Source organism: Epinephelus lanceolatus, chromosome 7 (assembly GCF_041903045.1).
Source record: "Epinephelus lanceolatus isolate andai-2023 chromosome 7, ASM4190304v1, whole genome shotgun sequence".
Lineage (NCBI taxonomy): Eukaryota > Metazoa > Chordata > Actinopteri > Perciformes > Serranidae > Epinephelus > Epinephelus lanceolatus.
In genome coordinates, this window is record NC_135740.1 from 29,546,596 (window position 1) to 29,574,010 (window position 27,415).

The following is a 27,415-nucleotide window of genomic DNA, read 5'->3' on the forward strand; positions in this document are numbered from 1 at the left end:
GCTGTTTGTGCAGGGGAGGAAAAACACGAGCTCTTTAGGAACACTTAGTGCAGATTTCCTGTACAGACTTAACGCTCCTTCTCCTTCTCTCCTTCTTTCTAACTCCTCCTCTCAGCCTTCAGCCTGTTCCCTCCGTCTCTACCTGACTCCCTCTCACTGCTGTAACACAGGCCACAGCACAATCTCATTCTGTTCTCCTAGTTGGTGGTAACACAGTGGGATATATCCACACAAATTACACACATAAAACTCGTAAAGCCTGGAAAATATTTTAATAGTTTCCGCACCCCCTTAGCGGCAACAAGCTGCATGTGCAGAGCTGGTGAACACCACCAACATTATTGGTGCAATTAAATGTGAAACACAAGAGGGGAACATGGGGGAGTGGGAGCCCAAAATGGCTGTAAACAAGGAAAATGACACTTGACAAGTTGTAATTTATGGACGTCGTTTCAAAGGCAAGAGACTCACCGTTCCTACACTGGCAGAGGAGGAAGAATAAGGCACAAGGATCCAGGCATTAGAGGAACTATGCACAGAATGTTAGTGAATCAAAGCCACACAGAGACAAAAAAAGAGGGGAAGAGAAAGCTGTGACTTCAAAGTCGAAGCATGATGAGCAATGCACAGAGAGAGAGAGAGGGAGAGAAACCAAGAGAGAGAGACAGGAAGTGTGTGTATGTGTCAGAGGAGGAGAGAGAGAGAGAGAGAGAGAGAGAGAGAGAGAGAGAGAGAGAGAAAGCTTTGCAGGATGATAGTACCCAAAGCAAGCACAGGATGGGGGGGTGAGGTGGGGGGAGGCCCCTGGATACAGGCGTACTCATCTCAAAGAATGCTAAATCACACACACACACACACACACACTCACATACACATACACACACAGAGGCTTTCTGAGGAAGAGACGCCATTAAACAGAATAGAAAAGGACTTGAGTACTGTCATACCCCAAACCCATCCCGAAACAAATCAGCGTCACTATTTACGTGTTTACTCTCTTCCCAAAATGAGGACAAAACTGAACCAAAACAGTCGCTTTAAATAAGCACGCTACGGAAACTGAAGACGTTTGTCATGCTTGATGAAAGCCTCCAATGTTTCCTTCAACAGCAGCCGAGGCCAGATGTTTACTGTGATAGTTACACTTTGTGTTTTCGCTGCAAATACCCTTCCTTAACTACCTACAGTATAGCAGTGTAATTTTAGATTACACTGCCAACAAAGTGATTTAAAAAGCTCTATTTAATTTGTTTATTGTATCGATAGCGTTATAAGTTAGTTCCAAGATGAATGGCGCGCTCTTCAGAAGTGTATCTGAGTCAATTTGCACCTCTTTTAAACTTTCTGTAATACAAAAAAGGTTCCTTAAAACTCGTCTTTAAGTAATTTGTCATATTCAGTCACTTCATCTTAACTAAAGGCCCTTTTTCTCCACGCAGCAGCCAACCCCGCTTTTTAACAGCTCTCCAGTTTCTTATCTGCTTTTCAAGAATTACATTTAAAACCAAACGAATAAAAGGATCTAATGCATGTGGAGCACATCATAAGCTTATTCTTCAAAGTTGTCGGACCTGCTGAAGGCGCTGAACAGTGAAAATTGTTTAATTTGAGCAAACGGCAATCACTTTACTTGAAAGTGCTCCGTCTCTCCAATGTGATCCATTTGTTTGCACCAAATTCTGCAGTGGACCCAAGAAAGTAATGAAGATTAAGCGAATTCTGAAAGTCTTCACAGCATATACGGAAGCCCCCTTTGACACATAAATACACAAGTTAAACTCGCAGTGTAGATATCCTGTAATTTGCAAAATGACAAGATGCTTGTCTGATGCACCAAGCACCTCCAATTGCAGCTCATTAACTCAGTCAGGGGGAAACGTTCTACAAGCACGGAGAGAAACTATTAAAATACTTCCATTAACTGGAAGGAAAAATACCCCGGTTGCAGCCCAAAGTGTCTTCATTTGGGCTCAAATGTGAGATATGCCGTTGCTATGGTAATATGGCAATGGCTGTAGCCCTCCTCCCAGCTGTTGGTGGGTTTTGTGTGTGTGAGAGAGAGAGAAAAGGAAAGAGAGGGAGACTGTGTGTTTGTGTGCGTGCACGCATGCATTGATGCTGCCTCCGTGCTGTGTTCCCCCTTTCAGTCTTCAGAATAGTGTCTCTACTAATCCGTGAAAGTTGCGGCGCTCTGAACCAGTGGCCAAGCCTTTTCCCACTGAACCAAGGCCCAGGGTCTGCGCTCTGCTTTACACTTGATTGGTCCCTCCCGTGGCAGGACTCCCCTCCCTGCTGGGCGTGGGCCCGTCCCCCTCGCTGGGCTGCTCAGCACTGCCTAATCGCCTTCTCCCCACCATAATTACCAGCGCTGAGCCCAGGACTCACCAACACACCATTAAAGTCTGGCCAGCCAGTCTTCACCAGCCCTCACACATCCAGCACTTAGCACAAGCCCAGAGACAGGCCTAAGACCAGGCCCGACTCCACCAACAGAGCACCTGTTCATGCCCAGGATGCCCCGCAGCACTGTGGACTTGGCTTGGTGCTGCTGCTGGGTAGGAAAAAGAGAGGGGGTTGGCAGCTGTGCTGTTGTCCTCCTCCCCCTGCAGTGGAGGTGATGTGTTTATTTGGGCTGGGATGCTGCAGTGAGAAGCTGTGAGAGGTAACTATCTCCTTGTTGTGCTCTACAGAGTACCAGAGAATCCACCCTGCAGAGACAGAGCCCTTTGATATGTGACCACTTCAAACCCACACATACAATGAAAGCAGTCAGTTGTGGAAATAGCCCAAGTTGATGTTGTGTGGGCAAGGTGAGACAAATTTGCTTTGCTCAAAACCAACCCTGCACTTTATTTTTCCACCCCTCCATATTTTCAGGAAAGCAAATATGAAACATATTGTACATTCTGAACGTTGACAATCCTGCAATGTGTGTAAAATCAGAAATAGAAATACTCCCACTTTCAATTTTGTTGTACCCACGAGGTTCCAAATTTCAGACTATTGCACCATTGGGGAGAGCATATGGGACTGGCCAGGTGAAACGCAGTGACCTGGCAAACAGTCCAAAGGCTGATGAGAGTCGGGTACACGTCAGAAGGCACTGGGTGTGCTGGCACAAACAGTACCCAGAATGTGGATCAGACAGACACCCAGCACTCGTTAGCTTATTACTCTCTTATTAGGAACATTTTTGCCTTGCATGGATTGGCAGAGTCCCGCTAGCCACCCTCTTCACATGGCCCAGGCTCTGTCAGAGCTGATCAAAAGACATTTCTTCACATCTCCAGACGCCAGGGAAAAAAGGAGAAGAAAAGAGGGAGAGAAGAAAAGAGCCAGAAGGGGGCATACTGCTCTCTCTTTACTCTGGTCTTTTGGTGAATGAGGACTTTTCACAATGCCCTCTCCTTTTTCTTTATTTTTTTTTCCTCATTCTTCCATTGGCAAAAAAATAGAAAGAAAAAAGAAAAAACAGCATTTCCCATCGCGTTTCACCAAATTGTTTTTGCCATATCAAAAACAATTGTCCTCAGGTGAAGAATGCGCCTGCAGAATTACAACCATTCCAGGGGGAGAAAGAGGTCTTCACAAATCTGACTGGCTTCCAGGCAGCCAAGACCCCCTCGAAGTGGTAATGAAAAGTGTAACTTTAGCCTCCCAGCTGTACGTCTCAATCCATAATCCTTCCCCAAAAACCTCACCGTAGTGCCGCCTACCACTCCCATGGCGTTCCCAGCCTGTGCCGGGCTGGGCCTGCACTGATTTATGTGGCAGTCCCGTGTCATACTCTCAACCTGAAAAGGATTTGCTCTCTTATATTTACCAGGGTGGTCAGGGCAGCTCTCTGGAAACACAGAAAGCCCAGTCTCCGGGCCTCACTCACAGACAGTCTCTTTAGCCCTCTGTGCCAATAACCTGGACATTTTGGACCTTACCAGAAACAGACGAGGCTCCAGTGTTTCCATAGTGGTGTGTTTCAGCAGTGCAGAGGTGAGTGTCTGTGTGGGCGTGTGTGTGTGTGTGTGTGTGTGTGTGTGTGTGTGTGCAGTGCTGACAACATACAGTAGCTGAGTTGGTACCTGGTACGTGTCATAGTGTTCAGGACTGGTGGCTCAGCCTATGAGGTGACAACGGGCCCATAAACCTCTGAAATGCACAGACAGTTAACAAGTCAGCGTGTTTTACGTGTTAAAACCGTGTTTATTTTGCGGATCATTGCACAGGCACTCACAGCTGGTGTTTTTAAACAATAATTTGGAGATCACGTGTATGAGATGATCCACCTCCATGACATGCACTGTGGTCATTTCTATTTCAGGCTCAGAGAAGTGTTGCAGGAAAGTGTTTTACAGTGGTCTCCTGGCAGCCCAAGCTAACTGCTACTGTGCAACACTATATTAAAAATGTATCGATTCCCTGTGAATTATTCCAGCAAAGTTGAAAAGGAAGACGCTAATTGGTAGAGGTATAACTAATTGATGACGTGCGTGAGAATTACAGATTTTCAAAGAGTTTAAAGACATAAGAGAGAGGAGTCTTCAGCAGGTCTGTCCATCACACTCTCTCCTCCATGGTGCAGCTGACGTGGGTAAAAAGTACAGATTTGCTACTTACCCATACAGCGTGACTCAAGATCCAGTTAGAGACGAGAGAGCTGAACACATGTTGGTGTGTGAGCTGTCGTGGATGGCGGTGGTCCACTCTGCCACTGTGCATCCACTCCAGTCAAGTAAACAAGCCAAGGTGACCTCTGGACAGCTGGGTTTATACATCCTGTGGTTGGTTGTCTACGTAGTGTGGCGGTGGGAGCAGCGGGTGGTTGACGCAGACTCTAAGGAAGGGATCAGCTCATCCTATTTTACGTGTGCGTGTGTGGTGTGTGTGTGTGTGTGCCCCGTATTGTGCACACTATTGTGTCCTGTATGCATGTGCATTTGTGTGACAGCCATGTGGTTAATACTAAACACTGTCTGGTACATCCTGAGCAGGAAATGAAGGCATTACTGCTCAGAACACGCACAGCGCATGCCTGATATAATCCACATTTTCCGCCATATATCTCGCTTAAAGGCGCAAATTAAGAGATCTCGCTCCTGTGAAATGTCTTGAAATTGATGTCGCCATCTCCCGAAAACCAGAGTTTCAGAGAAATGTGGCCTGACCTGAGAAAGACATTTGGACCAATGCAAATGCAGACAAAATGGCCGCTGTTGCTAAGCTAACAGGGGAGGAAGAAGATGGAGCTGATTCTCTTTGAATGCTGTTTGGGTGCAAGCACATTCATACGTGACTTTTTACGCAATTAAATCACACAACACACAGGATGGTAGAATTTTTCATTGTGTCCAGCGTGTTTGAGAAGCTACTCTGCGTTCAGATATGCAGTCTTTTTCTGTGTTATACAAGCACTTCGCTCTCTCAAAGGTCTTCTGATATTACAGCTTCAGACTTTTTAAACACGTGAAATGCTTTTCTCTGTGTTATTTACTCAATTTTGGAGGAAAAACGGCGTAAATAAAATAACAGTGCACACTTCAGCCGACTCCAGCATTAGAATGACTGACTACTTATATTTTTTCAGCCAGAATTGTGAGTTATGAGATGAGTAAAATGTGACAGCTTCATATGAAAGTCTGTTTGAGTCTTTGCAGTTGAAAGCTTTCATAGTATGACACAAGGAGAGACTTCAGATTTTTTTTTCTCCTTTTCTTTTCGTCCCCATGCGTTAGGTTAACTTTGGGAAATCATGTGAGAGATATTTTCTCTTTGTAATCGAGTTTTAAAAGGATAAGATTGGTAACTTTCTTTCCCAGTATACTTTTCCACTGATCTCAGATTTTAAAAGTGTAGATTATGGAGGTGAATATATTTTTTGGCTTTTTTTTTTTTTTTTTACAGTATGCTTCATAATGTTTAAAGTTTCTTTGACAGTTTAAAGTAGGTTATGATTGCGAAAAATAGACGAAAATAAAGAAAAGATTTAAAACATGATAGAAATTAAAATTAGCATTTTATCTATTTAAACCACTACTTTATATCAATTGAATATTTTCTGTAAAATTAAATCGCACAGCAACATTACAGCAGTTAGTGTAAATAAAATGTTTAATATCAACACTATTTTCATTTAAAATGTTAACTGTTTGTACTTTCAATGCAGTTGGCTCTCCGATGTAAATACCATACAAAAGCTTCATAAAGAATTGTAGATGTGTGTTGTGGGGATGTCTAAGTGTCCTGATAAGTAGGAGGGACTCTGCTGACAGTTCAATGTCCTCTCTACAGACGAACATACGAAAAACAGATGGTGGCCTTTCATTCTGCAAACTGAGACAAGTTTCACATTTCAATCTAGGAGTAACATCTGATTTGATTTGCAGTTTTTTGATCAAAAACGCGCTTCTTATTTATCATTGCATATTATTAGATTATGATGAGAGCCTCCAGTGTCCCTTGAAGAAATAAAACAGACTTGAAATAAAAGAATCTTCTGCCAGTTAGATTCCACCTTGAAACAGAGCTAATGAATTTCATTGTCTTTTGATGCTGCGCATGGAAGTTTTTGCAAATGTAGAAACAATTGAAAAGAATTACAAAGAAAGGCACAAACAGATGGCTTCTTCAACAAACAGCTAAACTAACACAAAGTGTGCATAATCACTTTCCGATTGTTCTGCAGATTCCGTTTGTCTGACATAAGCTGGAAAAGTTTTTCCACCATGCTCGCACAACTTTCTTTTCTCCATCTGCTGAAAACGACGATTAAAACTGTAATGTCCGTTTATTACTGTTTCTCTTTGGTGAAAAGTATTGGTGTGTGTGTCTGTGTGAGTGTGTGTATGTGTAAGAGGTCAAAACCAAGTTCATGCACATTTCATGAAAATTTTGAAAAAAGAAAGAAAAAATAATCTTTTAATTCGAAGACACGTGAGTGAAATTGTAGAATTTTATTTAGACTTTGCAAAAGTTTTTACGATCTTTGTTTTTTAACGAGCCCTATTACTTTCCTATCAACATGCTAATTTGACATTTAAATGTATTTTTTTTAAATTACAAAAAAAACACTGGAATTATCTTGCTTTTTATTATCACTTTTTACTGAAAATAGTATTTTCATTATCCACGTCTATATATTAAATAAAACAATTTTTCTATTGTATGATTCATTTTAACTTTATTCTTAAATTTTAAGTTTACTTTTTAGAGCAAAACTAAAATTAAATTAAAACCACACCTTAGCCTTAAATTACAGTAACAATATGACGTTACTTATTGTGTGTCTTAATTTAATTTAACATATATAACAAAGCCAACATTTATGGAGGACTGCTTGCTCAGAAAATTAAAAGTTTAACATCGAGCAACATTTGACTCTTTTTTTTAAACGCTCCGGTGTTATTTTAATGTTATAGTTAGTGCAGAAAAATTGGTATTATTTTACTTTTTTAATTTCAAAATAAATATATGTTCAGTATCGGCCCGTTAGTTAAAGTGAGCGATAAAATGTATGCATTTTATTTTGCAATAAATATTCTGAGTGTTTTGGTACCAATCAGATTACGTAGAAAACAGGAAACAGAGATGATGATGATGATGATGGTGATGATGATGATGATAGCTGAGAGCACTGTGAACACAGTATCAGTATCAGTCTTCTGTAAGAAGACTGCATTGAAAGAAGTGGGAGGCCTGCTTATATCACAGAGGCCCCACATTCACTTTGTGGAGTTAAATTGATTCACCTGAAGGTTCTGGTCACATATTTCTTTAAATGTACCTTAAATGAGCCCGGCCATAATTCTAGTGTACAAAAGGGACGTGTCAGAGTCACACAATTGACGAGAAATAAATAGGGAGAAGGTTTTTGTGGACGTTCTTCAAAGGCATTCCAATTTCACACCGTCAAATTAAAGCACCCTTATATTTTAGTTCCATGAGTGTTATTATTCTCTGCTGTTTGGTCTTCAGGCTTTTTTTCCTTTTGACATAATTTATGCAACATGAGGGATGATATTTTGGAGTTATAATAATCAAAATGATTTATATTTTTGCAAAATGAATAAATAGTTAGAGAGATTGTTTTATATTTTAAAACTTTACGTCATTTTTAACCTACATTTTAACTTGAATATTGATGGACTGACACTTTTCCGTCGCCACTTTTCGGCACCTTACAGCAGTCCCATTCAAATCTGGAGACATGCAGTCATATCTGGGCTGCACTTGAGGCGTGTTTGTTATTTATCAGAACTCTTGTTTTGACTGCTGATGTATATTCTGGGTGAATATTTGTTATCAGTGGCGTTACCTGTCCTGCCATCACGACATCATCTCACATCCCGACACTTGTCTGAGCTGAGCGCTGCCATGCGTCCCTTTTTGTTCTGGGAATATCTGCTGCATGTCACTCAATATCTGCAAAAGATGACATACATGATGTGTGACCTGTGCACATGTTGGTGCTGATGCTCTTTTGAAGGACTCTGATGTGCAAGTTTGAAAAAAGGAAGAGCAATTGACACAGTGAGGAGGTTCAGTAACCTTTAGCTCGGTTTGCGGTTTTAAAACACACATGATCGCAGCTAGCATCGATGCTAGACGACATCTGCCATCTCTGCTGCAAAGTGATCGGTACAGTTGGGCCCAAATGTAAAAAAGCGGTGGAGAATATTAAGCAAAGTGATGTTTCTATTTTGAAAATTCATAAATAACAAACAGTTTTTTTCCAGAGTTGCGATCTGTGCAGTACACTTGAGTGGGACCTACAACCTTCCTTTCAGTAAAAAATGGGTCAGCATTATATAACCAGGAGTTTGACTGCCAACGTCCTGCAGCTTGTTTATGGTGACATCTCATTGCTTGGTCGACAGGGTCCTGCCAGTGTGCGTCTTTATTAGTTTCCATGCACTGCTGGCGTGGGCACCCCGGCAGCAGCAGTGACAGCCCTTATCCCTCCTCTGTGCCCCACCTCATACTAAGCCCTGGATTTGAAGGACAGGCAGCTCAGGACAGAACAAGTGCGCCAAAGCAGAGTGTAAGCAAAGCTTTAGAGCAGGAGGCCACATTCCAGTGTATCATTCTTGGACAACAAGTACAACACACTCACTGCTTTAAAAAGGACATGTCACAGTTAATGCTTCATGTGCCTCCGTGCGTCAGGTTTAGCCAAAAAAGGGGGGAAAAAAAAGTTAAAGGGCAACAGTCATGAGCAGGAAGTCATGTATTGAGTGCGTGAAGTCCATCTATAATGAATCCATCAGCCCAGATCCTCACATCCTGATTTTAAAGGCCCCATAGTCAGACAGATCCTGGATTCCTACAGCAAAATCATTACAAGTCAACAACATTTTGCTAAATTATGGAAGAACAGCATGATAAAAAACATAGCGAAACACACTGTTGTTACTACCTCCAAATCTGTGGGCTGCATTCTTTATTCCAGAAGGAAAAGTTTCCTCCCGGGGAGCACCAGGAGGTGCTGTAAAGCAGTTAGCCTTTGATAGCACCAGCAAAAACAAACATGGCTGATGAAGGGGCGGGTGGGGGTGGGGGGACTGGGCTGACAGTAACGTATTCTGGTTCAGGGAGTTAATGCAACGATACCGTCAAAGGAGCTTTTTCGAAGCCCGGGAGCACCAACATTAAAAAAAGATGCCCCTGAACGCCCTCCTACCTGGGCCTCAGAGAGGAGACGCACCCTGCTATGACCTCAGCTGAAAAAAATTCAAAGTCATGTCGAAAAAAAATGTAGCGCTGTTGCTAGCATGGTTGCTAAGAGGCACTCAGCAATGCTGAGCACCCCACAATGCAACATGGCGTAATCAATACGGAGCTTTTTCCTAGTAAAGCAGGCGTGCAAACACTGTTAAATATACTGCATATCACAACTTTTGCAAACAATGATTCAGTTGAATGGCAGCTGGTTACCTGTATTCGTATTTTTAAAGCATTTTGGACATTTCAAAGTGTTCGACACTGGGGATACGCAGTGACTGGATCAGTAGAATAGGTGGATAAAGAATGGGTTTTGATGGACTGATTGACAACAGCAAGTGGTGAAGGCTTGTTTCATTGAGTCCCAGATCAGGCCCAGCACAAAGTGATAAACTAAAAGACGAAGTGAGGCGACCTGGTCCTCCCTCGTCCTCATGTGAAGTGCTAAACCTCACCCTGACTTTGCAACGCTGAGGCATGTGAGTCACAACTGTGAAGATATAATGTTATTTAAACCCAATCTGTCACCAAATGGAGTGAAAAGAATGCTTGCCAAGTGCACAAGTCTAACATCACCACTTATGAGGCACACACTCGCACACACCAACACGCACACACACACATACACCTCCCTATCTTCATGTCATTACACTAGCAAAATCGCCAATTAATAAAAAGGGAATTCATGGAGTTGTCATTAACACGATCACTATCAAAGGTCAGGTTAGACATTACACAGTAAGTGACAGAAGTATCAACACTGTTCTATGACTTAATATGACACAATTATGAGAAATAATTAGTCGCCATAACTGACAGGTTATTTCACATGGTAATGAGAAAAAAAAACCTGAAAATATTTTCTTGATGTGATAACATACAGTAATGAATAATTTCTCAGCGACGAACATCACGGCATCCCTCTTGGGTCTAAGCTGTTGCCGCGGTGGCGTGACCCATTTTGCCTTTTAAACAAACCAGAAACGCTGCTAATTTTGACAGCTCCATTCACGAGTACCCAACCCTTAGCAAGTCTGCCACCTTCTGCAGCAATATTGAAGATGGTGACAGACAAGGAACGCTGACATGTTGGTGCCCTGATGGTGCCCAGGTGGTGTTTATGGGTATGAAACTGCATGCTGCCACATGCTCATGATGAACGGGTGGATGTTGAGGCCAGAAAAGTTAGTTTTGCAAACTGTTTCTGACTCATATATACATACTACATGTATAGTGGCAGGTGAAGTGTTCAGATCCTTCACTTAAGTAAGACTGTAGAGAGTTTGTTAGAAGCAAAAGTTTTGCTTTAAAAGGAAAGTACAAAAATATGAGCTGCAAAATTAAGTGTAAAAGTCAGTGTTATATTTATGTATCATATATCATCCCACTCATTTTCATGCCATAGTTGTACATGGTGGAGCTAAGCTGACGGTGACAAAGTCTGCAACTATTTTGATGACTGATTGACTGTGTCAGATATTTTCCAAGCAAAAAAGTTAAGCGGGTTTCAGCTTCTCAAATATGAGGACTTCCTGCTCGTTTGTATCATATATGACGGTAAATTGAATATTTTCTGATTTTTAATCATCAGTCAGATAAAATAATCACGTCACCTTGAGCTTTGTGATGTTGCATTGGGCGTTTTTCACTACTTTTTAACGTTTCAAAGCCTAAACGATTAGTTGATGAGCCGATACTAATACCCTGAAAATAATCGGTGGAGTAATTAGTAATGAAAATAATCGATAGTTGCAGCCCCAGTTTAACCCTTGGCGATGTATTATTTTATAAAGTCATTATACAGGAATCTGGAAAGAAACTAGCAGCTATCGGAAAATGTAGAGGAGTGAAAAGTGGTATAAAATGAAAATACTCTCGTAAAAATCATACCTAAGTACTGCTCTGATATTATGACTGTGTCTCAGCTATGTGTGTGGCTATGTCTTCACCATATCTCATCATAGCGTAAATGACGGTCTGCAATACCGTTTAAATTAGTGCAATGTCACAAAGTTCCCCACTGGAAAATTGCACATTATTGTCTGTTTGCATCAGAGTTGTGGAAATGTGTTAAAATACGTATATATATATATATATACGTCCAGTTAATTATGCTGTAATACATGTTTGCTGACTCTACAATGATTTGGATTTTTGTTGCAGTTTTTGTGTCTCTGTTTGAACCAATTCAGGCAAACTTGCTTTTCACAAAAGTCTCATTGAGGACAGTCGAGTCCTTTCCAGAGGATTTTTCCCCTCAAATATTATATAACTGAAACTATTCAGGCATGTTGAGCCCTAAAACCTGCACAGTTGGTTTGACTTTGTCTTTGTGAAGGTCAAGGGATTCTGTTGAATTACTTTACGTCAGTTTGTTTAAATCAGCAGGTCTGCAGTATAATAGAGCGGACTAACCTAAGTACACTCGGGATATATCATTCAGGCGCATGAATTCAAACTGCTGACCGAAGCGATATTTGCAACCCCGGGCCACATTAGGAATCGAATCAACATGGCCGCCGGGCCTGAAAGAATAATAATAATCTAAAAGAAAAAATTATATATTGCCAAAATGAAATTGGCGAAGAGTGCAGGGTGTGCATGAGGCAGTGGGCTGCTCTATAAAGACATCTGCTGATTACACAGTTTGGGGAGGCCTGGTGGAGAGGAGCCTGGCAGTGAAACGTGTAAAGAGATTGAGACCGCACGATGACTGCTGAAAGAACACAGCACTCAGACCCTAACAGCCAGTCACTCTGAGCATGAAGCCATAAAGACGTGAAGCGGAAAGTTGCCTTCACTCTATTTTACACAACAAGAGAACCTGGGCTGCCCAGGGTGGCAGAATAATATTAGGCCCCCGAAATCCAGTCAAGGGCTTTCTCATTTTGTTCAGGCCTACTGTTCTGCAGGCGCACAAAATACCCAACACAGGCTGGATTGCAATTTTTCACTGCTATTGTGAAGTGTTAGCAGACTATAAAAAAATCCTCTATTTTGATGGTGCAGTTTTGAACATGCTCTCTGCGTATGTCAGATGTGCTGCGTTCAACTCCCCAAGACAGTGGCAAATTGGCGTCTGTCTCAGCTGACAGTAACATGCCTGCAGACAGGTCTGCCTACACGCATCCCCTGCGTGACGTTGTGTCAGCGCTCTGTGTGGCAGGTAGAGACAGAGACCTGCTTCAGGTGGGCCATGTGCTGCAGCGTGGCCCCCCGGGGAGACGCTATGGCACCATAGTGCAGATGTCTTCCTTGACGTGGCAAGAGGGCAAACCCTGAGAGCCACAACACGAGGACCCAGAGCGTTCCACTCAAGGGTGTAGCTTTTGTTTCAGCACTGAACGGGGACACATATGAAACAGGGGGCTTGGAGGTCCTCTGCCAGAAACACTTAATTTCCTGTGATATGGTGAATTTTAAAGCACAAATTTGTGCCTTTTCTGCATCAATTTATGGCGTAATTTCATGTTTTTATTGGGGGGACAAATGCACATTAGAAATATTGAGGTGGACGTGTCCCCTGCGTCCCCCCTGAAATCCACACCTATGCTTCCACCTGACAGGACCAGATCACTGGACATATACACTGCCCACACCCTTCTGCCACATTCTTTTTATATTCAATGCTGACTCAGCACTGCAACTGCCACCTATGTAATCATGCTCATCAACCCTGTCATGCCTTTATGAGCCTTTGAAGCTGACTTCGAAGCACGTAAACAGCAATTTGGTTCAGAAGGCGATGAAAAATTAAACAAAAAGTGTACGCAGCAATATTCAACCGTAAAAGTACGGCTTATTTAAACAGAGGATTTCAAGTTAAACTCATAGTTACAGAGAGGAATTTGGGTTAGGTCAAAAACATTTTTATTTTGCCATAAAACTATTTCCCCAGCCTTATCTGATATATCATCTCCCCAACTGCATCTGAGCAGAGGTTTCATAAAAGATTTGTTTGGATCTGTCTCTGTGGTTAGTTACACAAGGGCTCTACAACTGACATGAACATTCAGAGAAGAAACAGACGGACCAGAGAGAGTCAACTATCCATTCTTTTATCTTTTGTCTTTTATCACATGTCTATAAATATTGGCTGGAACAACCTTTCCTCAGCGGGCCTCAGGTACTTTTTGTTCAGTGAGGGGGCTCATTACATTTGAGATCAGTGTTATTTTGAGAACAACAGCTTTTTAATTTATAACTGGGCATATGTAAGTGTTATTTAATCAGGAGTTAAAGACTTTTAATTTAAGCTTATCACTAAATTAAATTTACAGGGACACTTTCCTGATTATCAGCCAGGTTTGTATCATGACAATGTGGGTAGTGTGTGTATATGAACTATAGTAAACTTCCATCCATCTTACCAGCACCCAGATGTCCCATCTCATCTCTCAGCTCAAATCCCTTGGCTCTTGGGTTGTTGCTCAAACTATAGATCGTACTTCCTCATTTTCATCAAGGAAACTGTAAAAGAAAAAAGTCAATATGTCAGTGACAGCATTTGAATTTTGAATTGGTGCCAGACTTTGGTGCTACTTCCATTTAAGTCAATGGGACAAGCATGACAAGTGACACTATAATCTATCATATGTGTTTTTTACCTTTGACTGAAAAATGCCTTCACAAAAAAAACCCAACAAAACATGTTGACTGTTTTTTATCTAAACGTGCAGGTTTGTTTTTCTGGCTTACAAATAGATCACAGATCTGTCTCGAGCCCCTGTTTGGTCCAAGATAGTTAATGTTACATCATGGTACAACAAACGGGGCAAGTCGGACCTATTATCCCCAACCAGACTGTAATTATAATCAGATCAATTTTTAATAGCTCTGATTATTATTCTGGCTGGACTCAATGATTCGGCCTGTCAGTTAGGTAAATATCTGCCAAACTAGGACTTAACCCCATGCTGCAATGCTTTGCTTTTTGCCTCAATGATTTACATTAATGCTAACTAACATTCATATATATTATTAGCTAACACACACATAAGTCATGACAGTGATTAAGCTTGAGAGGCTGTAACATTTGCTATCACTTACCAACACTGCAGCTCCCTGTCTGTTTCTTTTACACCTTCAGGAGGATTATTGCTTAGTAATGTTTCCATCCAAATTAATGTAGAGTGTCTCAATATAGGTAATGCTGGCTAATGTTAGCTAAATGCTAACTTAGTTTACCGACTGACAAAGTAGGTCAGTGATGCAGGATAGGTAATATGGCGAGTAGTTTCTTTTATTTTCGTATGCCCGTCACCATGGATACAAAGAGTATACGCAAATCAAGAGAAAGACTCGCCTCTCTCATTCCCAAACTCTGCTTAAATTCAGACTTAACTGCAAAATTAGGCAGTGTTGACCAAATATTAACTAATATTCTGTTGCTGTGCTGCGTATTTCTTGTCTAAAATGTCTTCAGAGACGTGTGTTAGCGAACTGTTTGGCTATAACACGAACGTTTGTAAACCGGAAGTGGGCGCCAAACTGTTTCCTGTATTGTAAAAACAGACTGAGAAAAAAAATGCGATAAAACAGTAAAAAATACGAAGCGCTGATCAAATATAAAGCCATATTCTGTTAACAGTTCCATATTTCTAACCTAAGTGCTAAATATATGTTAGCTTACCTTTTAGGTGTGTTTTGAGATTGTTTGTTCTCAGCCGGTCGCCATTTTGTTTCCTGTGTTGAAAAGTGCAGCACAGTGCATTCTGGTAGTTGTAGGTTTTCTACCTCTTGAGCAAAAACAAACGCTCCAGCCCTTTTTCTCTGTTTTCTCTAGTCATCAAGGATCAATTTCAAAAGTATTTTCATCTTTCTTCTAAAAAGACAGCCTAGTTTTATGAAAAGACCATCTTTCCAGCAGTGAAATACTTCTTAAAGCACAATCCACACTGAGGAGGCGTTGTTTACATTGAGCTTATATTTCACCAGGACATCTGAGGGCATCTGGTTCTACCTCAGCTGAGCCATATGGGTCCCTCTGATCATGTTTAGCCAATGCATCCTGCGTGTGTTTTCCCTGAGCCTCCTCTCTCCTTCTGACCTCTCACCCAGGCTCTCTCTTTCGCTTTGTTGTGCAGGTCAGAGTCCACGCACCCGCACCCACGCAGCCGCATGGCCACATTTTGGTATGCAGATACACAGACGCAGGTAAGTCGGCTCCAGGTGCACCCCACGGTGATCCTGACCTATTCCAATTCACTTCGCAGCTCTCAGGTCAGGCCTAAGGCCCAGCAGGCTCCCAGCACAGGTCACAGAGGGCCTCAACATCCCAGAGATGAGACTCCAGACTGGCATGAAGAGGAGTGTTTGATGTGGCCCTGAGCTGGGCTATGTTACCATGTTGCTATGTCTTTAATTAGCTCCAGCAGCTGCTACTTCCTGGTTTGACAGGCCCTGGCAAACTCCACTGTCTCTGTAATCTCTTACAGGTGACTGTCAGTTGCGTGTCAGCTCATTGTATAGTGACAGGCTGTGTGTTCTTCTTTAAGTCAGGTGTTAGAGCTTTGGAAAGCAACAACGCTCTGCTGTTTACCAAGCTAATTAACTGTGAAGTGACTGTAGACAAGATCCGAATGAAAAAAAAAAGAGCTCACGGTGCTATAATGACCACAGCATGTTTCCAAATATGTTATGCAAATATGTCTCTGAGCACCAATCCCCTGCCCATTATTTATTTTTTTTACAACTTTTGTGTCTGTTTTTCTGAGGATGCAATCATGATTAAGAGACAGCAAAGTTCTCCTGGTGACAGTAAAAGTGCCACTCCACATTCTTTATCTGGATTTCCACTTTGCACAAAGACATCTTAACCACAGGAAATTGCCCTCCGAGGACTGACAGCTAGAAATTGATCTCAGGTTAGATGAGCGCACCTCGTTCCCCTGCTCTCCTTTGTCACTCCCAAGTTGGTGGATCTTTCCTTAAAACTCCGCCAGAGATGAAAAAAGGGAGACTTCTCAGCTGGCTATGGCATACTAATACCCTGGACTCATTAAATTAATGGGGGCCAGATTCCCTTTACTGAATGTGCACGGATGCCCTTTGAGTTTGCCGGGGCTAGAGGGTGTGCAGCACTTTGAAAGCCCTGACCGGCATATTGAACGTGTTTTAATAGAACCCTTTTGAGACTCCTGGTAGGATGCACAGTAACTCTTTGCCTTTAAGTTCCCGCACCTCTCTGTGTGATCTCGTCAGATAGCCACTCTATCCTCGGATTCAGGCCTTGAGAGGGGGAGGGGACCATGTACGTTAAATGAGGCCAGAGGTGCCCATATCTCAGCAGAGGCCATTCTTTCCTGGAGATGTGAATCTTTGAGACATGGTGCTGAGCAAGCTTTGATGTGTGAAGGTGCTCGGTGTACAGGAGGCCGACATTCAGTGGGATTCCCTTCTGGCCTCTCATTGGACAGCCGTCCATACAGTGTTGATTTAATTACTCTGTTCTGCTATTCACCTAGCCACTGAGGCTGCACTATAAAGTAGATTCAGTCCCACACACGGCCATTTTAAATGTCATCATTGCCATTTAATATGAGGACACCACTGCGATCACTCCATAATATAGGCAAGCCGCAGGAATGTGTAGGATCCAGAGAGGAGGCTTTTATTGCCAAGGGTAACAAAAGCAGAATTTCAAGGTTTAAAGGGTAAAGAAAAGATATTGTTTTTGATGGTGATATATTGAATAACTCTTAATATAATGGGTGGAATAGAATATTAATATATGAATTTTGCATTTTGCCCAACAGCAAAAAGATGAATTGATAAGAAAAGAAAGCTGGCGAATTTGCATGACAAAAAAGTCCCTTTAGAGCACTAATACATCACCCTCGTGGTTATCAGAACCACAAGTACCAGATGTGAAGATAGGGAGAGTTTATCCTCAGAGAAATTAAAAACCTTTTTCGCTTTTTTTTTAATATTGTTGTTAGGTAACAGCAAGCCAAAAAACATGTTGTGCGCCCTGAGCTGCGAGGACATCATGATATAATGATAATCTTGCTCGCAGTTCTGCTCTGTCATCTTGACTTCATGCTCTCATGAAGCAGAAAAACATCACCCACAATGATGAGATTATACACAGTCAGGAATGAGCCAACAGAACTCATCCCTGCGGACTGGAATACCTTTTAAAACGCAGCTGAATAAGACAAGTGGATACTGACAGGAAGATGTGGCGTCTGAGCCAGACAATGAGGCTCCGGCTGCTGAATATAGTGAATAAACAGAAATCCAGTGGAGCTAAAAATGGCTGACTCAGGTGCGCGGTAGTGGAAGCATCACGTTTCTCGATTACAACTTCCCTTTCTCTCCCTCTGCCTCTCTATCTTAGCCTTTGCGTGTGACAAAACAGCACTATATACCTCTTAGAGAAATCCGTGTTGGGCAATCATTTGATTTTCATAGCCGGCTTTGACAGTAATGATTTCATAAAGCCTTTGATTTTAGCTCGATCACCATGGCTGCAACATCGCTGGATATCGCTCCTCATTAGTGATTCCATAAGCAGAGAGCAATGCACTGCTGTAGCGGCTGATACTTACATGCCTCCCACTCTAAAGTGTGGCGGTAATTTATTCTCTCCCCGGTGCTCATCATCCTGATGCAACTCACACAGTGACAAGACTCCATCTCTGTGGTACCTGGCAACAAAGCGGGGAGAGGGGTAAAGGGAGGAGGGGGATCACATATTTTGTGATCACAATCAGAAAGGAGAGGAACGGTTACTAGGCAGGTTTAGAACATCCTAATGCCACGTTACTACCACCAGAACATCCTGTGAACACAAAAACCAGAGAGAGGAGGTGAAAACAATTCACCGGCTGAGATTTGATCCAATATAAGCTATCTTCTCCTGCCAAAACTTTTTCTCAGAGTATGGCTTAAGCACTTCAAAGTTAAGCACTATATAGAGAGTATGATTCATTTGGCAGCTCATATTGTCCCGCTTCAAAAACCTAAAGCTAGCCAGAGACACACTGTGGGCTGTTTTCAGCTTCAGAGAGGAGAAAGAATTTGGCTTGAGCTTAGGCGGCCCATCCCCATCCAGAGATGGGCTCTTTTTCATCTTATCGTAGTCTTAGCGCATTGGTGTGGTGACTATGTGCTTCACAGGTGGGAGTCTGCCTCTGTCAAATAAGCCAGTTCACTAAGGACGGGATTTGCCGCTGTTATTTTTCTATTAGGGAAGAATTATGCTAAGCCTTTAGAGGCCATCTTTGTGTTGCTATGGCAGCCCATATTTCCTACCGGGTTGAGACCTTGAATGACTACAGTGCAAAGCCAAGTAGCCCCCAAACCCTTTGAGGATTAGAACCAGGGTCTCATAGTTATGCAAAACACCTCTGATATGATTGAACCTTGAATAGTTGAATGACAAAGTTTATTGAGATTGCCTCTCTTTTCATCTGATTATTGTCATTTGATTATTCCCAATCACTTGGCGCGGCTTCAAACGCAGCTTTTCAAATGGCCATTGTTTAGGACAACACTGAGAGCTCTTTCTCTAGCATGTCCGCAACTCTCATATCTTTGACTATTATATCAGTGGAGAACAAGAATGCATGATTCATGGTGGCGGAGATTGAATAGTAAGGCGTTCATCTCAAACAGAAATACAGTGTAATGCATTACTATTGAGCGCTGTTGGTTCTTTTTATTTTATCTGCTGATTTCGCTCCATTAATTGATCGTTTAGCTTGTTTAAAAAGCCTCTTATATGTGTGTGTGTGTGTGTGTGTGTGTGTGTGTGTGAGCTAAGGGCTCATCTACAAATTGCTAGTTTTGTTCTAAAACCTAGAGATTTTAAATTATATAAATAAAGGCAGCAGAGAATGTTTAGTGTTTTTGCAGATTATTCGATTACCAAAATTACCTTTTCAGCACTAACCGAGGCAGCTCAATAGAAAATATGGTTTGTTTTTATTTTGATATCATTTTCAGAATCATGTTAAGCACCCTAATCTCTTCCTTCATGATATAAGATCATGGTAATCTCATAAACGTGGCACCACACTGCTCAGTCTATCTTAATATGCAGGTTTAGATTCAGAGATAACCTTTTGTAATATACAGCTGATGGGGAATTTCCTTCCTATATCTCCCACAATGCTTTTCAACCTAATGTTTCCGAGCTGCTGTAACCATCAAACGTTTTTTTGTTGTTTTTTTTTTGCTTATGAAAGCAAATTCACAAACCACAGGTCAAATTCCGCGTGCAGCCAAATCAATAGGAATAGTTTTTCCCTTTCTGGATTTTTGTCATAATGTTCCCAACTGTTTTCAGACCAGCCATCAAAGCCTCAACTCTATTCGCAGACATGTATAGACAGCTACTCAAAGCTGACACGGAGATGAGGCTTTGAAAGTACGAGATTGACACTATTGTGGTCACAAAGCACAACAGGAAACTACTTTGAAGAGGAAAGTGCTTTGAGTATCGGATTTCACTTTAGGAATTGTGGCCGAAGACGAGCTGGAGCATTAGACGTGTTGAATCGGTGTACATTAAACAACAAAATCAGACATGGGCGCTTGTATGCTGCTTCTGCGAGCGTGTCCACACAGAAGGTCAGAAGTTTTGAAACCACACATAAATATGACACTGCTGTTTTTTGTTTTTTTTTTAAATGTGGAATTTTTGGTTTCTTACTGCTGCATCTTGGGACGGTGCAGGCCTGTGATGCAAATATAAAGTTGACAATATATCCAAGCGAGCAGTACTTTTTTTCCTTGCTTCACAAAATAAAGTGCCGCCATCAGAGCCATGTCTTGTTGGCAGTTTGGGAATTGATCAGTCTCAATCCCAAGCTGCATCCTTGTCAACTGGCAGGTCTGCTGAAGATGACACATTTTCTGACAGTGCCTTGTCAATGACTGTGCTTGAGTGAAATCCCCAGCCATGTTTGCTCGCTGCCAAAGTGATATCTATCATCTTATTTTTGACAAATTCGTCACACCCGTCTCTCAATCTAATTGGTCTTTGAGGTTCCTGTAAGACAAAGCCTGCTAATCTTAGAGTGTGTGTGCGTGTGTGTTTGAACAGCGCTTGCCATTGAATACTTCTCAAGTCTTTGAGCTTGTGTTCAGCGAAGTTTGAAAAACATGACAGTCACATTTTAGGTGCTCTGATGTCACACAGTCTTTCTGGCTTAAAAGTTCACTCAATATGAGGTTTGGTCTACTTTGATGTGGGGTCTCTAGTGAAGCGATTTTAGCATGCTATCTGCCTCTGCTGTTCTCTGTCACCCACTCCTGCAAAGACTGACATGGGAGCTGCCAGAGCTGAGACTCAGCCTTTTATTCCTAGTGACTACAAATTAAAGATAGGGGGGCTGGGGGGGGGGTAAATTCAGGCAGCACCATGACAAGCAGGATGTTGAAACTTCTGCTAGTGTTTACTCCTGCAAGAACTAGAATCTAGATTTTAGATGTGATCAATCATGTATATATTTTATTTATAAGGATAAAGTTTTTTATTTAAAAGGCAGGAGCATGCAAACAAAGATATCAGGTGCTGCATCTTCACGTGCTCCTTTGTTAAAGGAATGCAAGTGTATTTATTCATTTTAATACCTCACGAAAAAAACAACAACTTACAATTCCTGCTCATTATGCAACATTTCTCCATCTGAGGCAGAGATTGTGGAGTTGCTGTTGTGTGTGAGGGGGGAAAAACGCTCCGTGATAAAGATCTAGTAATCTTGTTTTATGCTTATGACGGCGAGAGGAGATCCTCCGCCCCCCTGCGACGCGACGCTCACCTGAAGAGGCAACCGGAGCTCCACATGACTCCTCCGCTGCTCACATCTCCGTGTCCTGAGAATTGGGATTTAGGGAGGATTAAAGCGGAATATTTCAATTTAGCGGCGGAATTTACCTGCCTGTGCCAAAGTAATTACCCCTCCTGGAAGAAAAAAAAAATGCTATTATGGAGACAGTAAAACACACCTACAGACGGGGGGAAGATATAAAGGGCTAAAGGCAAATAAACAGGAAATCTAGGACTGTAATGGAAGTAATTAAAAAAAGAATCGCGCGGCTGCCAGAGCTCTTAATTTATTGCCTAAATAGGCAAAAGGTGATTGAGCTGAAAAGACATAAAATCACACAATGATGCATTCACTGACAGACGCAAAGGGCCGATTGAGGATGCAGTCTGCAAAGGAGACAATTTATTATTCATCTTTTTGTTCACATTGAGCTTTAATAGATTTTAGAATAGTTTTTGGGTGCGTTCAAGGGGAAAAAAGAATCTGAAATACCTACTTTGTATATGCATCTATTGTTACATGCATAATTGCAGGAAAATGCAGTGTTTTATTAGGCATATTTGGTGTTTATTTTGCAGTGAATAGCAAGTAGCATAACAATCGTGTGTACCTGATAAAACAGGCCCACGCACTTTGTGTGTGCACGCAGAAATACATCAAGTGAGCACATCACAATATATATTTTATTATCTATAGATAGTAAATGACACATGCATGATAATTTTGGACGATCTGTTTTGCAGTAGTTTGAGGTTGTGTTGGAAATCATAAACAGAGGCATAGAAAAAAATTAAAGGCCAAAAACATCTTGCTTATATTAAAGTGGGCTTGAGGCTGAAAGGGCTGGATTGTTAGGGCTAAATTTAGATTATTGGTGCGTTCAAAGTCCTCGTACAAAATAGGTTATTTTTTTGCTTGGACACATAACAAAGCCTTGGCTTGAGACGGCCTGCAGAAACAATAAATTCACTTTATAGCCCTTTAGGTAAATTCTGCTTTTGTGCGTCTGTGGTGTGTTCAGGTGTTGCATGGAGAGTTGTTCAATTTATTTGTTTGTTAAAAAGGGGGCTGCACATAATGATTTGGTGTCCACGCGTGTGATGCATGATGACTCGTTACAGTCCAGTGTTATTGCAAGTATAAATACATAATTAAAAAGTGTTCATTCGTTGCACAGTTTAATAAATGCACTGAGGTGAAGTTTGCACATTTCGCGGAGCAGACTTTTCCAACATTTCTGACATGAATGCATCATTAAAATCTAATATTTGAATCATGCATGTGAGGGAGAAGTGGCTTTATGAAGCGGGTGAAAATATGCAAGAAGAGAAAGATGCTGATGCTCCTTTTAAAGCGACACATTATCTGCTTTGGTTGCAGACGCTCTTTCACTGTCTTTCATTCGTATATATGAGAAGGAGAGAGGGAACAAATAAAGCAGTACCTCTGTCCGGTCTGACACACATGGAGGACGAGACAGAGGCCCTCTGTGGGTATATCCCATGTAAACAGGGCCCTGTGCATTGTGTAAATTAGCTGGATTAGCCCCTGCTTTTGTTGGGACGGGGTGTGTACACACGGACACTGATTCAGCTCTCCTTAAAGCCAGTTTGGCCCTCACAACTTTAAGGAAGTCTTACATTCCCAAACCTTGAGCCGGAGATGATCTAAAGGGGGGGGGGGGGGGGGGGGGGGGGGCTCCTTTTGAAGTAACACAGCATTCATCAGTGTGTTCAGGTTTTTGTTTGGCGAAATGCAAAAAAAAAAAAGAAGAAGAATAGAAAAACATCCTGTTGGTGTGTTAAACTCATCACATGGAGCCCGACGACTGAACCGCAGCCTGAGAGGAAGACCTTTAATTATCTCATGACTAATAATCAGCAGACGCCACAACGATTGATTTGAGTGACATGAAATTTATCAGGAAATGTGTCCATGTTTAACACACTCACACACACACATGCACACACAGTCTCCTAGCCCACCCGCCGCGTGTGCACGTGAGTGCGCGCCTGCAGGATCTGGAGGTGTAAATATAAACATTTGCACATACTTCTTAATAATTTCAGCATTTGGACCAATTAAGGCAGATCACTTTAATGGCTGCTTTATTAGCTGCGGCTAATTAAAGCGTCCCCTGAATGCATCCTATCTTTAAATCAATCATCCTAATATGATTCATCCAAATCATTTATAAAAGGATGTGTGATGCTCGCGGTCACGTGCCCCTCGTCCCTGTCAGGTGGTGTGGAAGATTTATTATTTATTTATTTATTCATGATAGGATGCTGTTTCTTTTATTGTGGTGCAAACTTTGCGAATGGAAAATAAATACTTTTTTTTATCAACCTGTTTCTCTCCTAAAACTTTTACTTACTCTCCCCTCTCTGCTGCCTTGTTGGGAATGAGCTGCAGCATCAGTGAGAAGAAAGGGGACACTTTATTTCATCGGGCACCAATTAATGTGGATTGGCCTATATCTAACATCAGGACTCTTTTATCATTTTAGGGACTAAAATAAAGCTGATTGGAGAATAGTTTTAATGTGGATTTATTTTTTAATGAGAGGCTGAATCAGAGCAGGAGGCCTACAGGCCCACAGTCTGGGCGGTGGTTTCATCTTTATTCCTCCACCTGTGGCACCGAGGCTTCTGTTCATTTCACTTCCGCTAAATTAAAATAAACTTTTTTTTTGTTTTCATGAAGAAGTGTTCTTGCTTTACTTTTATTTTGTTTGAGCTTTTTGGATTATTTTAAAAAATAATTTGTTGCATGTTATTTCTGTTCTTTTTTTCTGATTGGCGGCGTGCTTATTTATAATAAATATATAAAAGTGCATTCAGACGCTCAATTTTGACATCACGTCTTGTGTCACTGTTTACAGCTGACCCATTACACACAGAGGAAACTAATTCATGCAAATTATCTTCACTTCATCCAAACTCTACTTGTCACATGTCGATTTAGAAATCAGCCTTTTCAATGGCACATAATTGTCCAAGAAGTAAAACGTTACTATTAACGTCATAATTATGATTAAACAAACATTTAACATCATTTTTTATGTGTGTGTGCGTGTGTGTGTGTGTGTGTGTGTGTGTTTGCAGGATTTTTTTTATATGTGTGTATGATTCAAATATTGTCGTGTTAAAATACAGTTTCTATTAGACTTTGTGTCGCCCAGCAGCTCGCGCTGACTGACTTTGATTCTGCTTAATATGAAATGATTTTGCGTCTTTGTGCGTGTTTGTGAGTAAGCGGATTAGACTTGGAAAGAGGCGCTTCAACATGTGGTGATAACCTCTTCAAAGAGGAGAACATTTCACCGGGTCATCGCAGTTTCTTATATTTCATTAAATGTTTTTTTTTTATTTTATTTTATTTGGAACAAAACAGACATGTAAAAATATCCCGCTCCTGAGTGAAGGGTTAATTGTCTTCAACAGGAAGAAGTGCGTGTCGCGTGCCTTTATGGCTGCGGCATTGGCTTCATCAGAGGGAATAAAGCTTCACAATAAAGTTAGAGGAACAAGAAATTTGCATTTATTTTCTGGAAGAAAAGGAAACCCTCTGTCATTGTGAGTATTGTAAGCACGGATTCCATATGTGCACAAGTGGTTTTAAAATAAAGTAAAAATGCCCCCTTGTCTTTACATTTTCATTTCTGCAGCATTTCCTCTGTGTTTTGTGAAATGTCTCGCCATGTGTGCATCTGAGGAAAAAGACACCCCTGTCCAAAAATCAGGGGGAATCATAGTAATTCAGCAAACTTCAAAGAACAATGCATGCCTCACTTAAAGAAAAAAAATGCATATTTGCACATCTGAATCCAAATATTTGCAGCAAAAAGTAACATTTCAATGTGGAAACATTTTTGTTTTCCTCCCATCAAGGTCCTGATAAGACTCCCCTGTGCATCCCTCTGTGACAAGAAGAAGATGTCCAGCAGAATAATGCAGAATCGCAGCCTCCCCTCTAAAAGTGAAGGTAAGAGAAGCACCATAAGAAGTATGACAGAGGCCATGTAGGATGAGGTACTTACACATTTCACAATTTCAACTGTACAAATGAGGTGAGAGCTGCAGGGAAAGCTTTACATTCAATGCCTGACAAGGTCTGATGAATCAATTTGAGTATGACATGCGCTGTATGTTTGAGGAAACAGCAGAGTGAGCTGAGCAAAGCTCATTTCCTGCTTTACGTCTTAATGGATTCTTTATTTAAAGACAGGGTCATTTAATCCATTAGTGTGGTGAATGCTTGTTTCTACACGTCTAATTTTACAGTATACAGTATGTCTGTGGACTTAATTGTGCCTAATTGTGTGTGTCCTGGAATGTGTGCGCTCATCATATTTGTCTTTTTGTCTGTGCCTCCATGTGCCCATGTGCCAACGCAAGTGTGTGCCCATATGTGGGTGTATGAGTGCTCCACTGTTACTCTGTGCCTGCGTGTGTGCCCATGTGTGTTGTATGCAGCCTATTAGTGGAATTTAACCCCTGTGTTCAGGGAGTCACATCCCCTCAACACACCAGGCTCCATTCTTACTGCAGCACGTTAACATTTTACTCTCTTCCCTCCCCACCCACCCCCTTCACTTTTGTCCTAAGAGGGCAATTAAGGAAACAAACGTTTTCCCCAAGATAAGCTGGCTGCCAGCTTTGCATACTAATGCAATGCCAAGTGGTTACAAATAGTGAGTGCTCTAATTACCGCCACTGTTTTCAATCAGAAATTGCTCAATTTCCCAGGATGAGGTCTCCATGGCTGTAGAAAAAAAGCACAACCTGACAGAGGCAAGAGACAATCATCTCTATGTGGAGTGTGGTCTGATTTTGTCTGTGTGTGTGTGTGCTCACATGTGTGCGCGCCTGTTGGTGTAAATAAGCTCATCCGCCTCTGTGTGTGTAGACGCCGGCGCGACCCTCTCTATCACTGCTGCCCTTGACAAGTCAAGAAATGGATCCTGTCAGCCTCTGCAGCATTTAGCACCACAATTATCCCCTTTTCACAGCCTGGCTGCATTAATGTAAACCACACCAGGCAGTAGTTGCCACTCAGTGATGAGCACGATGTGGCGCACCATCTCTGGGTGAGCAATTTGATGCAATTGTGTTGCTGTGTGATCATCAGTGCAAATCAGGGCCTGCTCATTTATTAAGCAATTTCTGTAGAAGAAAATTAAAAGGAAGGCTTTTTTTAATTTGGCGGGGGATAGTAATATCTCTAAAAGCAACAATAATGCATAATGTGGCTGACATCAAACAGTGTGAACAGGAGTGAATTTGGCACGCATCAGCCCATCAGGGAGGTGTGTGCTGTTTTTAGAGGAATGGCCATCGTCATGTGGCCACCATGAGCAGGGGGCAGCACAGACCGAAATGACAAGGACTCACTCCCTGGGTGTGAGAATGAGTCACTCCATAGGATGCACACACAGGACCCATCCGTTGGCCTTAGCTGACCTTTAGCTCTGACGGTGGCTAATGGAGGGCTGGCCCTCGATCAATGCACTGAGAGACTGGGCTCCCCATCCCTGCCCTTTCGCCGGGCCAGGAAGGGACGGATGCTGCCAGAAGCCACGCCGCGGAGCCATCGACCCTGCCACTTTCCCATCCTGTGGGTGACAGCTGCAGTGCCAATGAGCCTGGGGACGCCACGCTGCCCTGCCACACAGGAAGGACAGCCAGCGACTCTATCTCCACGGTGGCGGGAGGGGAAAGTCACTGATGATCTGCTTGTGAATGTCAGATCCATGTAAACAATCCCAGCAAACACTTTAGTGTTGAGTAGATGTTGAAATGACGACCTGTAGCAGCGCTGAAACACTGCAGAGCAAGGTGAAACTTGCTCATAGTCATTTGAAAATGTTTTTCCAGCCTAGTCTCCAGAAAAGATGTACTTTTCTGCAAATCACGGAT

At 42.0% G+C, this 27,415-nt stretch overlaps 1 long non-coding RNA gene across 1 annotated transcript in view; it reads left to right on the forward strand.

Annotated features, from left to right (window-relative positions):
- Nucleotides 1-3,809: 3,809 nt before the first annotated feature.
- The window catches only part of LOC117260611 (uncharacterized), a 29,374-nt gene continuing 5,768 nt past the window's right edge, over nt 3,810-27,415 (forward strand). The window contains exons 1-3 of the long non-coding RNA XR_004501936.2: nt 3,810-3,990; nt 15,801-15,870; nt 25,388-25,481. This is a non-coding gene — a long non-coding RNA (uncharacterized LOC117260611). The remainder of the gene's footprint in view (nt 3,991-15,800; nt 15,871-25,387; nt 25,482-27,415) is intronic.